Source organism: Gymnoscopelus microlampas (assembly GCF_963454915.1).
Source record: "Gymnoscopelus microlampas genome assembly, chromosome: 6".
Lineage (NCBI taxonomy): Eukaryota > Metazoa > Chordata > Actinopteri > Myctophiformes > Myctophidae > Gymnoscopelus > Gymnoscopelus microlampas.
In genome coordinates this window covers 5,111,203-5,124,825 of record NC_139943.1, presented here as the reverse complement: position 1 = coordinate 5,124,825, position 13,623 = coordinate 5,111,203, and the positions used below count along the sequence as shown (strand labels likewise).

At 34.5% G+C, this 13,623-nt stretch overlaps 1 protein-coding gene and 1 long non-coding RNA gene across 2 annotated transcripts in view; one reads left to right on the top strand and one right to left on the bottom strand.

Annotated features, from left to right (window-relative positions):
* LOC311047414 (cerebellin-1-like) overlaps nucleotides 1-13,623 on the top strand; it is an 878,463-nt gene that overhangs the window by 53,644 nt on the left and 811,196 nt on the right. The gene's annotated exons all lie outside the window — the stretch shown is intronic.
* Nucleotides 12,720-13,623, bottom strand: part of LOC311047422 — a 203,998-nt gene continuing 203,094 nt past the window's right edge. The window contains exon 2 of the long non-coding RNA XR_014600986.1: nucleotides 12,720-12,918. This is a non-coding gene — a long non-coding RNA (uncharacterized lncRNA). The remainder of the gene's footprint in view (nucleotides 12,919-13,623) is intronic.

Genomic DNA, 13,623 nt, shown 5'->3' with positions numbered 1-13,623 from the left:
AATTCACAAAAAAACTGAAAGTCTAAATATGCAGATGCAAGGTTTTTGCCTGACAACAACGACGTGCTGTAATAATATGAATAATTTGATATTTAATAGTATAATGAATGTTTTTATAAAGATATCAATAATGTGTTAATAAATAGTAAAATATATGCTTTTATCGTCACTGTCAAGTGAAAACCTTTTATGTCCAAAACTATTCCTTTTTTATTACTATTTAAAAAAAACTTGAGGGGGTTCCAGGGGGTCTCCATCAAAAGTATTTAATACAGCATCACAATAATTGTAATCACTTTATCCATGTATACGTTCACATCGTGAACAAGCTTGTACATCTGCTATTTGTTAACATTTTAGAATAATATCGAAAATGCTCTTAACATAAATCTTCTTGGGGTCCAGGCCAGGTCCAGATAATTCAGACAAGACTCAATACCAGCGTCGACCAGGTGGTGAACTTGAAGAAAGAAAGTGGAGGTAATTAGACCAGAATGATGTTCAGTCAATCCATGTATGAGAGGACAGTGTTGAAAAATGTCTTACTTTACTTTATAATTAATTCAGTTGAGCTCAGAGATCTTATCTTGTTTTCATCATGTTATTTATTGTGTTTGATCCATATAATCCACTCGTAGGAGCATTTTGATTGAATATTCATGTTGTATTGATTGAATATTCATGTTGTATTGATTGAATATTCATGCTTTATTGATTTAATATTCATGCTGTATTGATTTAATATTCAAGCTTTGATTTAATATTTATGTTGTATTGATTTAATATTCAAGCTTTGATTTAATATTCATGTCATATTGATATAATATTCATGTTGTATTGATTTCAGCTCATGATGCTCAGCTGTCCACAGTAGAAAGGAAGCTGTCTGTCGCTGAGGACAAAGTGCAGAAACTTTCCAGTAAGTATGTTTATCAAATATAAAAGTTGTAAGCCTGTCTGTGTCCTTTTCATACCCATATATGGAGATCCCTGATGTCATATATGCCCATACTGTATACGGACATGCCCATATATGGTGATAGCGGTTGGATCGATGGTTCTGGACAACCAGTTCTCCATATATGCCAATTAATGAATAAATAAATGAATGTTTATTTTGAACTTAAAAATGTTAAAAAAAAAAAAAAAAGTCCATAAAGTGGACCTATAAATGGACATAGTCCTATATATCAGCGGTTCCCAAAGTGGTTTCTGGGGACCCCCGGAGGTTCTTGAGGGGGTTCCAGGGGGTCTCCATCAATAGTATTTAATACAGCATCACAATCATTTTAACCACATTATCCATTTATACGTTCATATTCTGCCGCGGTGTGAGCTTGTACATCTGCTATTTGTGAACATTTTAAAATATCTAAAATGTTATGTTAGAAACATTTTAGATATTTTAAAAAGTCCTTAGATAGTGGACCTATATATGGACATAGTCCTATATATCAGCGGTTCTCAAAACCACTGCTATATATGGTCATATGGGCGGTTCTTGTATTTATATATCGTCTCTATCAGGTGGAAACCTTTTATGTCCAAAACCATTCCTTTATTGTTATTATTTAAAAAAAAACATTTAAAATGGTGAAAATATCAGATCTACAAAGAGCTTGTAGATCTGATATTTTCGCTGTTTTTGTGCAAGACTCTTGTATGATATTGTAAGATATTAATTCACAAAAAAACTGAAAGTCTAAATATGGAGATGCAAGGTTTTTGCCTGACAACAACGACGTGCTGTAATAATATGAGTAATTTGATATTTAATAGTATAATGAATGTTTTTATAAAGATATCAATAATGTGTTAATAAATAGTAAAATATATGCTTTTATCGTCGCTGTCAAGTGAAAACCTTTTATGTCCAAAACCATTCCTTTTTTATTACTATTTAAAAAAAACTTGAGGGGGTTCCAGGGGGTCTCCATCAAAAGTATTTAATACAGCATCACAATAATTGTAATCACTTTATCCATGTATACGTTCACATCGTGAACAAGCTTGTACATCTGCTATTTGTTAACATTTTAGAATAATATCGAAAATGCTCTTAACATAAATCTTCTTGGGGTCCAGGCCAGGTCCAGATAATTCAGACAAGACTCAATACCAGCGTCGACCAGGTGGTGAACTTGAAGAAAGAAAGTGGAGGTAATTAGACCAGAATGATGTTCAGTCAATCCTTGTATGAGAGGACAGTGTTGAAAAATGTCTTACTTTACTTTATAATTAATTCAGTTGAGCTCAGAGATCTGATCTTGTTTTCATCATGTTATTTATTGTGTTTGATCCATATAATCCACTCGTAGGAGCATTTTGATTGAATATTCATGTTGTATTGATTGAATATTCATGTTGTATTGATTGAATATTCATGCTTTATTGATTTAATATTCATGCTGTATTGATTTAATATTCAAGCTTTGATTTAATATTTATGTTGTATTGATTTAATATTCAAGCTTTGATTTAATATTCATGTCATATTGATATAATATTCATGTTGTATTGATTTCAGCTCATGATGCTCAGCTGTCCACAGTAGAAAGGAAGCTGTCTGTCGCTGAGGACAAAGTGCAGAAACTTTCCAGTAAGTATGTTTATCAAATATAAAAGTTGTAAGCCTGTCTGTGTCCTTTTCATACCCATATATGGAGATCCCTGATGTCATATATGCCCATACTGTATACGGACATGCCCATATATGGTGATAGCGGTTGGATCGATGGTTCTGGACAACCAGTTCTCCATATATGCCAATTAATGAATAAATAAATGAATGTTTATTTTGAACTTAAAAATGTTAAAAAAAAAAAAAAAAGTCCATAAAGTGGACCTATAAATGGACATAGTCCTATATATCAGCGGTTCCCAAAGTGGTTTCTGGGGACCCCCGGAGGTTCTTGAGGGGGTTCCAGGGGGTCTCCATCAATAGTATTTAATACAGCATCACAATCATTTTAACCACATTATCCATTTATACGTTCATATTCTGCCGCGGTGTGAGCTTGTACATCTGCTATTTGTGAACATTTTAAAATATCTAAAATGTTATGTTAGAAACATTTTAGATATTTTAAAAAGTCCTTAGATAGTGGACCTATATATGGACATAGTCCTATATATCAGCGGTTCTCAAAACCACTGCTATATATGGTCATATGGGCGGTTCTTGTATTTATATATCGTCTCTATCAGGTGGAAACCTTTTATGTCCAAAACCATTCCTTTATTGTTATTATTTAAAAAAAAACATTTAAAATGGTGAAAATATCAGATCTACAAAGAGCTTGTAGATCTGATATTTTCGCTGTTTTTGTGCAAGACTCTTGTATGATATTGTAAGATATTAATTCACAAAAAAACTGAAAGTCTAAATATGGAGATGCAAGGTTTTTGCCTGACAACAACGACGTGCTGTAATAATATGAGTAATTTGATATTTAATAGTATAATGAATGTTTTTATAAAGATATCAATAATGTGTTAATAAATAGTAAAATATATGCTTTTATCGTCGCTGTCAAGTGAAAACCTTTTATGTCCAAAACCATTCCTTTTTTATTACTATTTAAAAAAAACTTGAGGGGGTTCCAGGGGGTCTCCATCAAAAGTATTTAATACAGCATCACAATAATTGTAATCACTTTATCCATGTATACGTTCACATCGTGAACAAGCTTGTACATCTGCTATTTGTTAACATTTTAGAATAATATCGAAAATGCTCTTAACATAAATCTTCTTGGGGTCCAGGCCAGGTCCAGATAATTCAGACAAGACTCAATACCAGCGTCGACCAGGTGGTGAACTTGAAGAAAGAAAGTGGAGGTAATTAGACCAGAATGATGTTCAGTCAATCCTTGTATGAGAGGACAGTGTTGAAAAATGTCTTACTTTACTTTATAATTAATTCAGTTGAGCTCAGAGATCTGATCTTGTTTTCATCATGTTATTTATTGTGTTTGATCCATATAATCCACTCGTAGGAGCATTTTGATTGAATATTCATGTTGTATTGATTGAATATTCATGCTTTATTGATTGAATATTCATGTTGTATTGATTGAATATTCATGCTTTATTGATTTCATATTCATGTTGTATTGATTTAATATTCAAGCTTTGATTTAATATTCATGTCATATTGATTTAATATTCATGTTGTATTGATTTCAGCTCATGATGCTCAGCTGTCCACAGTAGAAAGGAAGCTGTCTGTCGCTGAGGACAAAGTGCAGAAACTTTCCAGTAAGTATATTTATCAAATATAAAAGTTGTCAGCCTGTCTGTGTCCCTTTCATACCCATATATGGAGATCCCTGATGTCATATATGCCCATACTGTATACGGGCATGCCCATATATGGTGATAGCGGTTGGATCGATGGTTCTGGACAACCAGTTCTCCATATATGCCAATAAATGAATGAATGAAAGTTTATTTTGAACTTAAAAATGTAATAAAAAAAAAAAAAGTCCATAAAGTGGACCTATAAATGGACATAGTCCTATATATCAGTGGTTCTCAAAGTGGTGTCTGGGGACCCCCGGAGGTTCTTGAGGGGGTTCCAGGGGGTCTCCATCAATAGTATTTAATACAGCATCACAATCATGTTAACCACATTATCCATTTATACGTTCACATTCTGCCGCGGTGTGAGCTTGTACATCTGATATTTGTGAACATTTTAAAATATCTAAAATGTTTCTAACATAAATCTTCTCTTCTGGGTGTCCCTGGCACAAAACCTTTTCAGATGGGGGTCCACGGCCAAATACACATCAATTTGGGGTCCTTGACACGATGAACCACTGCTATATATGGTCATATGAACCACTGCTATATATGGTCATATGAACCACTGCTATATATGGTCATATGAACCACTGCTATATATGGTCATATGAACCACTGCTATATATGGTCATATGAACCACTGCTATATATGGTCATATGGACCACTGCTATATATGGTCATATGGACGGTTCTTGTATTTATATATTGTCTCTGTCAGGTGGGAACCTTTTATGTCCAAAACCATTCCTTTATTGTTATTATTTTAAAAAACATTTAAAATAGTGAAAATAGCAGATCTACAAATAGCTTGTAGATCTGATATTTTCGCTGTTTTTGTGCAAGACTCTTGTATGATATTGTAAGATATTAATTCACAAAAAAACTGAAAGTCTAAATATGGAGATGCAAGGTTTTTGCCTGACAACAACGACGTGCTGTAATAATATGAATAATTTGATATTTAATAGTATAATGAATGTTTTTATAAAGATATCAATAATGTGTTAATAAATAGTAAAATATATGCTTTTATCGTCACTGTCAAGTGAAAACCTTGTATGTCCAAAACTATTCCTTTTTTATTACTATTTAAAAAAAAACTTGAGGGGGTTCCAGGGGGTCTCCATCAAAAGTATTTAATACAGCATCACAATAATTGTAATCACTTTATCCATGTATACGTTCACATCGTGAACAAGCTTGTACATCTGCTATTTGTTAACATTTTAGAATAATATCGAAAATGCTCTTAACATAAATCTTCTTGGGGTCCAGGCCAGGTCCAGATAATTCAGACAAGACTCAATACCAGCGTCGACCAGGTGGTGAACTTGAAGAAAGAAAGTGGAGGTAATTAGACCAGAATGATGTTCAGTCAATCCATGTATGAGAGGACAGTGTTGAAAAATGTCTTACTTTACTTTATAATTAATTCAGTTGAGCTCAGAGATCTGATCTTGTTTTCATCATGTTATTTATTGTGTTTGATCCATATAATCCACTCGTAGGAGCATTTTGATTAAATATTCATGTTGTATTGATTGAATATTCAAGCTTTGATTTAATATTCATGTCATATTGATTTAATATTCATGTTGTATTGATTTCAGCTCATGATGCTCAGCTGTCCACAGTACAAACGAAGCTGTCTGTCGCTGAGGACAAAGTGCAGAAACTTTCCAGTAAGTATGTTTATCAAATATAAAAGTTGTATAATTATGTCCCACCTGGTTATGTAATACCTGTTGTACCCGTCTGTCAGCCTGTCTGTGTCCCTTTCATACCCATATATGGAGATCCCTGATGTCATCAGTATATGCCCATACTGTATACGGGCATGCCCATATATGGTGATAGCGGTTGGATCGATGGTTCTGAACAACCGGTTCTCATATATGCCAATTAATGAATAATAAATAAATAAATAAATGAATGTTTATTTTGAACTTAAAAATGTAAAAACAACAACACAAGTACACGAACAACAAAAGTCCACAAATAGTGGACCTATATATGGACATAGTCCTATATATCAGTGGTTCTCAAAGTGGGGTCTGGGGACCCCCAGGGGTCCTTGAGGGGGTTCCATGGGGTCTCCATCAAAAGTATTTATTACAGCATCACAATCATTTTAACCACTTTATCCATTTATACGTTCACATTGTGCCACGCTGTGAGCTTGTACATCTGCTATTTGTGAACTTAAAATTAAACTAGAAAAAGTGCTCCTCAGAGCACAAGTCTCCGCCAGCAGACTTGTGTTGGGAATGTTGGGAATGTTCTACTTCTGGGAAGGTTCTACTTCTTATGTTCTAATTCTTACAAAAATAGAACATATTACTGTGTCAGAGTAACATGACACAATGGCTGTATAAGTGTCCTATCCGTCCTGTCTATGTAAGTGTCCTATCCGTCCTGTCTGTGTAAGTGTCCTGTCCGTCCTGTCTATGTAAGTGTCCTATCCGTCCTGTCTATGTAAGTGTCCTATCCGTCCTGTCTGTGTAAGTGTCTTATCCGTCCTGTCTGTGTAAGTGTCCTATCCCTCCTGTCTGTATAAGTGTCCTATCCGTCCTGTCTGTGTAAGTGTTCTATCCGTCCTGTCTGTAAAGTGTCCTATCCGTCCTGTCTGTATAAGTGTCCTATCCGTCCTGTCTGTGTAAGTGTCATATCCCTCCTGTCTATGTAAGTGTCCTATCTGTCCTATCTGTCCAATTATGTATCCTATCTAATTGTTACAGTATCCACCATTTCTCAGCCATTTCGTGATGGTTCCTGTCTTACCTCACGTTGAAAGAGGCACAGACTCTTTCAAAGTGACGCCATGTATTTATAGGCCGCTATACGTCACTAGCCAATCAGATCACACTATTTCACCGTATTGTCACGTGTCACGTGAGGCTTGACCAATCGGTGTGTCATATTTAGAAAGTGAAAACAAAGTCTCCTGGCGGAGACAATAAAATAGTATTGAAAATGCTTTTAGCGTAAATCTTCTCTTCTGGGGGTCCCTGGAACAAAACCTTTTCAGATGGGGGTCCGCGGCCAAATACACATCAATTTGGGGGTTCTTGACACGATGAAGTTTGAGAACCACTGCTATATGGTCATATGAACCACTGCTATATATGGTCATATGAACCACTGCTATATATGGTCATATGAACCACTGCTATATATGGTCATATGAACCACTGCTATATATGGTCTTATGAACCACTGCTATATATGGTCATATGACGGTTCTTGTATTTATATATTGTCTCTGTCAGGTGGAAACCTTTTGTCCAAAACCATTCCTTTATACTATTATTTTTTAAAAAACATTTAAAATTGTGAAAATAGCAGATATACAAAGAGCTTGTAGATCTGATATTTCACTGTTTTTGTGCAACACTCTTGTATGATGAAATAAGATATTAATTTACAAAAAAACTGAAAAAGTCTAAATATGCAGATGCAAGGTTTTTGCCTGACAACAACGATATGCTGTAATAATATGAATAATTTGATATTTAATAGTATAATGAATGTTTTTATAAGATATAAATAATGTGTTAATAAATAGTAAAATATATGCTTTTATCGTCACTGTCAAGTGAAAACCTTGTATGTCCAAAACTATTCCTTTAACCACTCCTATATCTGACTTTGTCTGTGTGTCCGTCCGTATGTATGTATGTCCAATAAACAAACATTGATGACAACATCAATACGGGGCTCATCAAAGGCACCACTCTCTTCACACAGGGTGTGATTTTTGGGTGGTGCCAACCACCCCTATATCTGGCTTTGTCTGTGTGTCCGTATGTATGTATGTATGTCCTAAACAAACATTGATGACAACATCAATACAGGGGTCAATACGGGGCTCATCAAAGGCACCACCCTCTTCACACAGGGTGTGATTTTTTTATTACTATTTAAAAAAAACTTGAGGGGGTTCCAGGGGGTCTCCATCAAAAGTATTTAATACAGCATCACAATAATTGTAATCACTTTATCCATGTATACGTTCACATCGTGAACAAGCTTGTACATCTGCTATTTGTTAACATTTTAGAATAATATCGAAAATGCTCTTAACATAAATCTTCTTGGGGTCCAGGCCAGGTCCAGATAATTCAGACAAGACTCAATACCAGCGTCGACCAGGTGGTGAACTTGAAGAAAGAAAGTGGAGGTAATTAGACCAGAATGATGTTCAGTCAATCCATGTATGAGAGGACAGTGTTGAAAAATGTCTTACTTTACTTTATAATTAATTCAGTTGAGCTCAGAGATCTTATCTTGTTTTCATCATGTTATTTATTGTGTTTGATCCATATAATCCACTCGTAGGAGCATTTTGATTGAATATTCATGTTGTATTGATTGAATTTTCATGCTTTATTGATTTAATATTTATGTTGTATTGATTTAATATTCAAGCTTTGATTTAATATTCATGTCATATTGATTTAATATTCATGTTGTATTGATTTAATATTCATGTTGTATTGATTGAATATTCATGTTGTATTGATTTCAGCTCATGATGCTCAGCTGTCCACAGTACAAAGGAAGCTGTCTGTCGCTGAGGACAAAGTGCAGAAACTGTCCAGTAAGTATGTTTATCAAATATAAAAGTTGTATAATTATGTCCCACCTGGTTATGTAATACCTGTTGTACCCGTCTGTCAGCCTGTCTGTGTCCCTTTCATACCCATATATGGAGATCCCTGATGTCATCAGTATATGCCCATACTGTATACGGGCATGCCCATATATGGTGATAGCGGTTGGATCGATGGTTCTGAACAACCGGTTCTCATATATGCCAATTAATGAATAAATGAATGAATGTTTATTTTGAACTTAAAAATATAAAAACAACAACAAAAGTACACAAACAACGAAACTCCTTAGATAGTGGACCTATATATGGACATAGTCCTATATATCAGCGGTTCTCAAAGTGGGGTCTGGGGACCCCCAGGGGTCCTTGAGGGGGTTCCAGGGGGTCTCCATCAAAAGTATTTAATACAGCATCACAATCATTTTAACCACTTTATCCATTTATACGTTCACATTGTGCCACGCTGTGAGCTTGTACATCTGCTATTTGTGAACATTTTAAAATATCGAAAATGCTTTTAACATAAATCTTCTCTTCTGGGGGTCCCTGGCACAAAACCTTTTCAGATGGGACGTCTAAATATGGAGATGCAAGTTTTTTGCCTGACAACAACGATATGCTGTAATATTAATACGAATAATTTGATATTTTATAGTATAATGAATGTTTTTATAAAGATATCAATAATGTGTGTGAAAAGTGAAAACCTTGTATTTCCAAAACCATTCCTTTTTTATTACTATTTAAAAAAAACATTTAAAAAAGTGAAAATAGCAGATCTACAAAGAGCTTGTAGATCTGATATTTTCACTATTTTGACACTCTTGTATGATGATGTAAGGCATTCATTTACAAAAAAAGCATAAAAAGTCTAAATATGGAGATGCAAGGTTTTCTGCCCGACAACAACGATCAGTGGTGGCTTATCTAACAGGCTTTATGTGCTGAAGCACAGGGCACCAACCTTGGGGGGTTTCATTTTTTTTTCTTACGCCGTTTGGTGCCCCCACCAAACGGCGTAAGAAAAAAGAATGAAACGGAGAAGAACGGCGAAATGTAGAAGCAGGGCTGCTAAAGGAGCGCTACAACATTGAAACGCGCCGGTGAAGCGTCATTCTTTTTCTGCTTGCTCCCCCCCCCCCCCCGTTGACAAAACGCTCCCGGGGCCGAACCGGGTCCAAGCACCGGGAACCACGAAGTCTTAATCCGCCCCTGACAACGATATGTCGCTGTATGTCCAAAATCATTCCTTTTTTATTATCATCTAAAAACATTTTAAAATAGTGAAAATAGCAGATCTACAGTACAAGCTCATTGTGACGTGTTGTGAATGTGAGCTAGTAGATCTGATATTTTCACCATCTTTGCAACACTCTTGTATGATGAAGTAGGGCGTTACTTTATGGAAAAAAATATGGAGATATGAGGTTTCTGCCCGACAACAACTTCATAATCACATACATAATTAGATAATTAATAGTATAAAATATGCTTTTATAACAATATAAATAATGTGATAATGCTCCTGTGTTGACAGACAAGGTGGCCTTCTCTGCTGGGTTGAGTAATGTTGGATATGTTGGACCATATAGATCTATAACCACTCTGGTTTATAAGAATGTCATCACTAACATCGGCAACGCCTACAATACATCTACAGGTAGGTGGTGATTATGTTAATCATGTTAATGAGCTTTACTTGAAGTGATGACGTTAATTATGTTAATGGCTTTATATTAAGTGATGAAGTTAATTATGTTAATGAGCTTTACATAAGTGAATATGTTCATTATCAGTGTTGGAAGAGTTACTAAAACATAGTAATATATTACTTATTACTTATTACTTGTTTAAAAAGTAATATAGTTACTTTACTTATTACTCCCTGCCAAAAGTAATTAGTTACTTTACTAGTCACTGGAAAAAAGTAATATATGACTTTAAGTTACATATTACTTTAGTTACTTTCCAACACTGTGTTGGAAAGGTACTAAAACATAGTCATATATTACTTATTATATATTACTTGTTTAAAAAGTAATATAGTTACTTTACTTATAACTCCCTGCCAAAAGTAATTGGTTACTTTACTAGTTACTGGAAAAAAAAGTAATAATATTACTTTAAGTTACATATTACTTTAGTTACTTTCCAACACTGATTAACATGAATGAGCTTAACACAGTCAATTATGTCTCACCAACTAATGACACAACTTACATCTGTGTGAAAACATCAGTAACAGCATGTGAAGGGTTAACTCTGCTGCGTCATTACAGGCTAAAATGTTCAAACACTCTTTTAAAATATATGTGAGCTTGTAGATTTGATATTTTAGAAAGGTTTTTGAAAATCTTTCCTTTAGAAAAAATAGAGTTTAAGTATTTAACAGTGTTTAACCCTTTAAGACCGGGAATGCATGTGTGTGTCATTTTAACATTTCTTTGGCTATTCAAAAATATCAGATATACAAGCTCATAGCGCGGCACCGAGTGATATTTTTAGATGGGCGGGGTCAGAGGACAAATACATTTTCAAAAAACTGAAACTTGTAGAATCGGCGAAATTGAACACATTTTCAAGCTTCTTCAAAAAAAAAGCAGATCTACAAGCTCGTAGCGCGGCAATGCTACTGAGCATGTGCAATAAGCCACCTATGATTGGCTGTGACGTAGGTGGGCATCCCTCCCTTATTTTGGGGGTCACATTGTGTGTGGGGGGGGGGGGGGGGGGGCTCACAAGTGGGGGGGTGGTGCCCCCCCCAGGGATCTGGGGGGTGGTCCCCCCCCTTATTCCCTTATTTTATATATATATATATATATATATATATATATATATATATATATATATATATATATATATATATATATATATATATATATATATTTTATTTATTTTTATTTATGTATATATATATTTATTTATGTATATTTGTATGTATTTATTTAGTTATATACACTGTGTGTGTGTGTGTGTGTGTGTGTGTGTGTGTGTGTGTGTGTGTGTGTGTGTGTGTGTGTGTGTGTGTGTGTGTGTGTGTGTTCTAGGTTTTTTTGGATCTCCAGTGAAAGGAGTTTATTACTTCAGATTCACTGCAGCTACCCATGGATCATCAGAGACTATGAGGATCTACATGTATAAAAATAATCAGCAACTCATTAATAACTATGGATACAGTAATCATGCATATTATGAATACATGTCTAATGGAGTGATAGTAGAGATGGAGCAGGGAGACACAGTAGACATGAGGTTAGGTGGGTGGAGGCTCTATGATGACTCACGCAATCACAACACATTCAGTGGTTTTCTGCTCTATTCTATGTAACACTGCTCCTGACACGGCTGGAAACTCACTGAGTACATTTACTCAAATACTCTACTTAAGTATTACAATTTAGAGATACTTTTATTTTAATAGTCGTCATCTTCATCATCATTTTAACCACTATGTTTACTTACTATTCAGAAATAGCTGATCTACAAGCTCACAGTGATGTGTTGTGAGCTTGTAGATCTGCTATTTAAACATAAACAATGAATAATGTGGAATCATTTAGAAAATGTAGCATCACAAATCTTCTCTTATGGGGGTCTCTGGCTCTAAATATATTCAGATGGGGGTCTGCAGCCAAATACATATTAATTTGACAATCCATTACATCTCGGGGGCAAATATTATACTTTTTTACTCCATTACAATTATCCAACTGCTTTAGTTATTAGTTACTTTGTAGATTTACGGTATTAATACAAAACCTACATTAACCATGTAAGCACAATTGTATATTTTGCTTCTTCCAAAATAGCAGATCTACAAGCTCAACACGTGTTGCAATGCATCGTGTTATGATCTTGTAGATCTGCAATTTTCGAAAGATTTTGACAAAAAGAAAAAAGTGAAATAGTCCATTCTGCTTAATGGGTACTGTAAGTATGTTTATATGACAATACTTTTGTACTTTTCCAGGTATTTTATTGTAATAGAGTATTGCTACATTGTGGTTACACTTGTAAGTCATTGTGGATAAGAGTGAAACGGCCCTATTCTGGGTGCCGTCTTACCCATTATCCCTAAACTTCTTTGCCATTTTTTACTATTTTGAAAAACATTTTCAAATAGTTGAAATAGCAAATCTACAAGCTCACAATGTGTCGATGTAGATTGGCTATTTGAACTACTTGAAAATGTTTTTCAAAATAGTAAAAAATGGCAAAGAAGTTTAGGGATAATGGGTGAGACGGCGCCCAGAATAGCCCTCAATGTCTAAATTGTAAATTGTAAATGGTATTTGTACTTTTAGAGCTTCCATAATCATGTTGTCAATAAAGACACATTCTAAAGCACTGTTGTGTCTATTGTATGTTTTTTTATTTATTATTATTATCATTATTATCATTATTACCCTTATTATTGTTGTTGTTGTTGTTATTATTATTATTATTATATTTTAAACTCTTTTCAAACACAATTTAATTAATTTGCTCCATTTTATTGCGTGAATGTATTTATTTATTGATGTATTCATGCATTCATTCATTCATTAGAAAATCTAAATAATACTGTTTTATATTTAAATCACAATCAGGGTCAAAAGAACATTTGTAATGCAGGAGATGTGTGTCCCATGGACTTGACCTTTATAGGGGGTCCTCAGAGTTACTACAGGGGTCCGCTGAATCGTTGTGTGATAGGAAC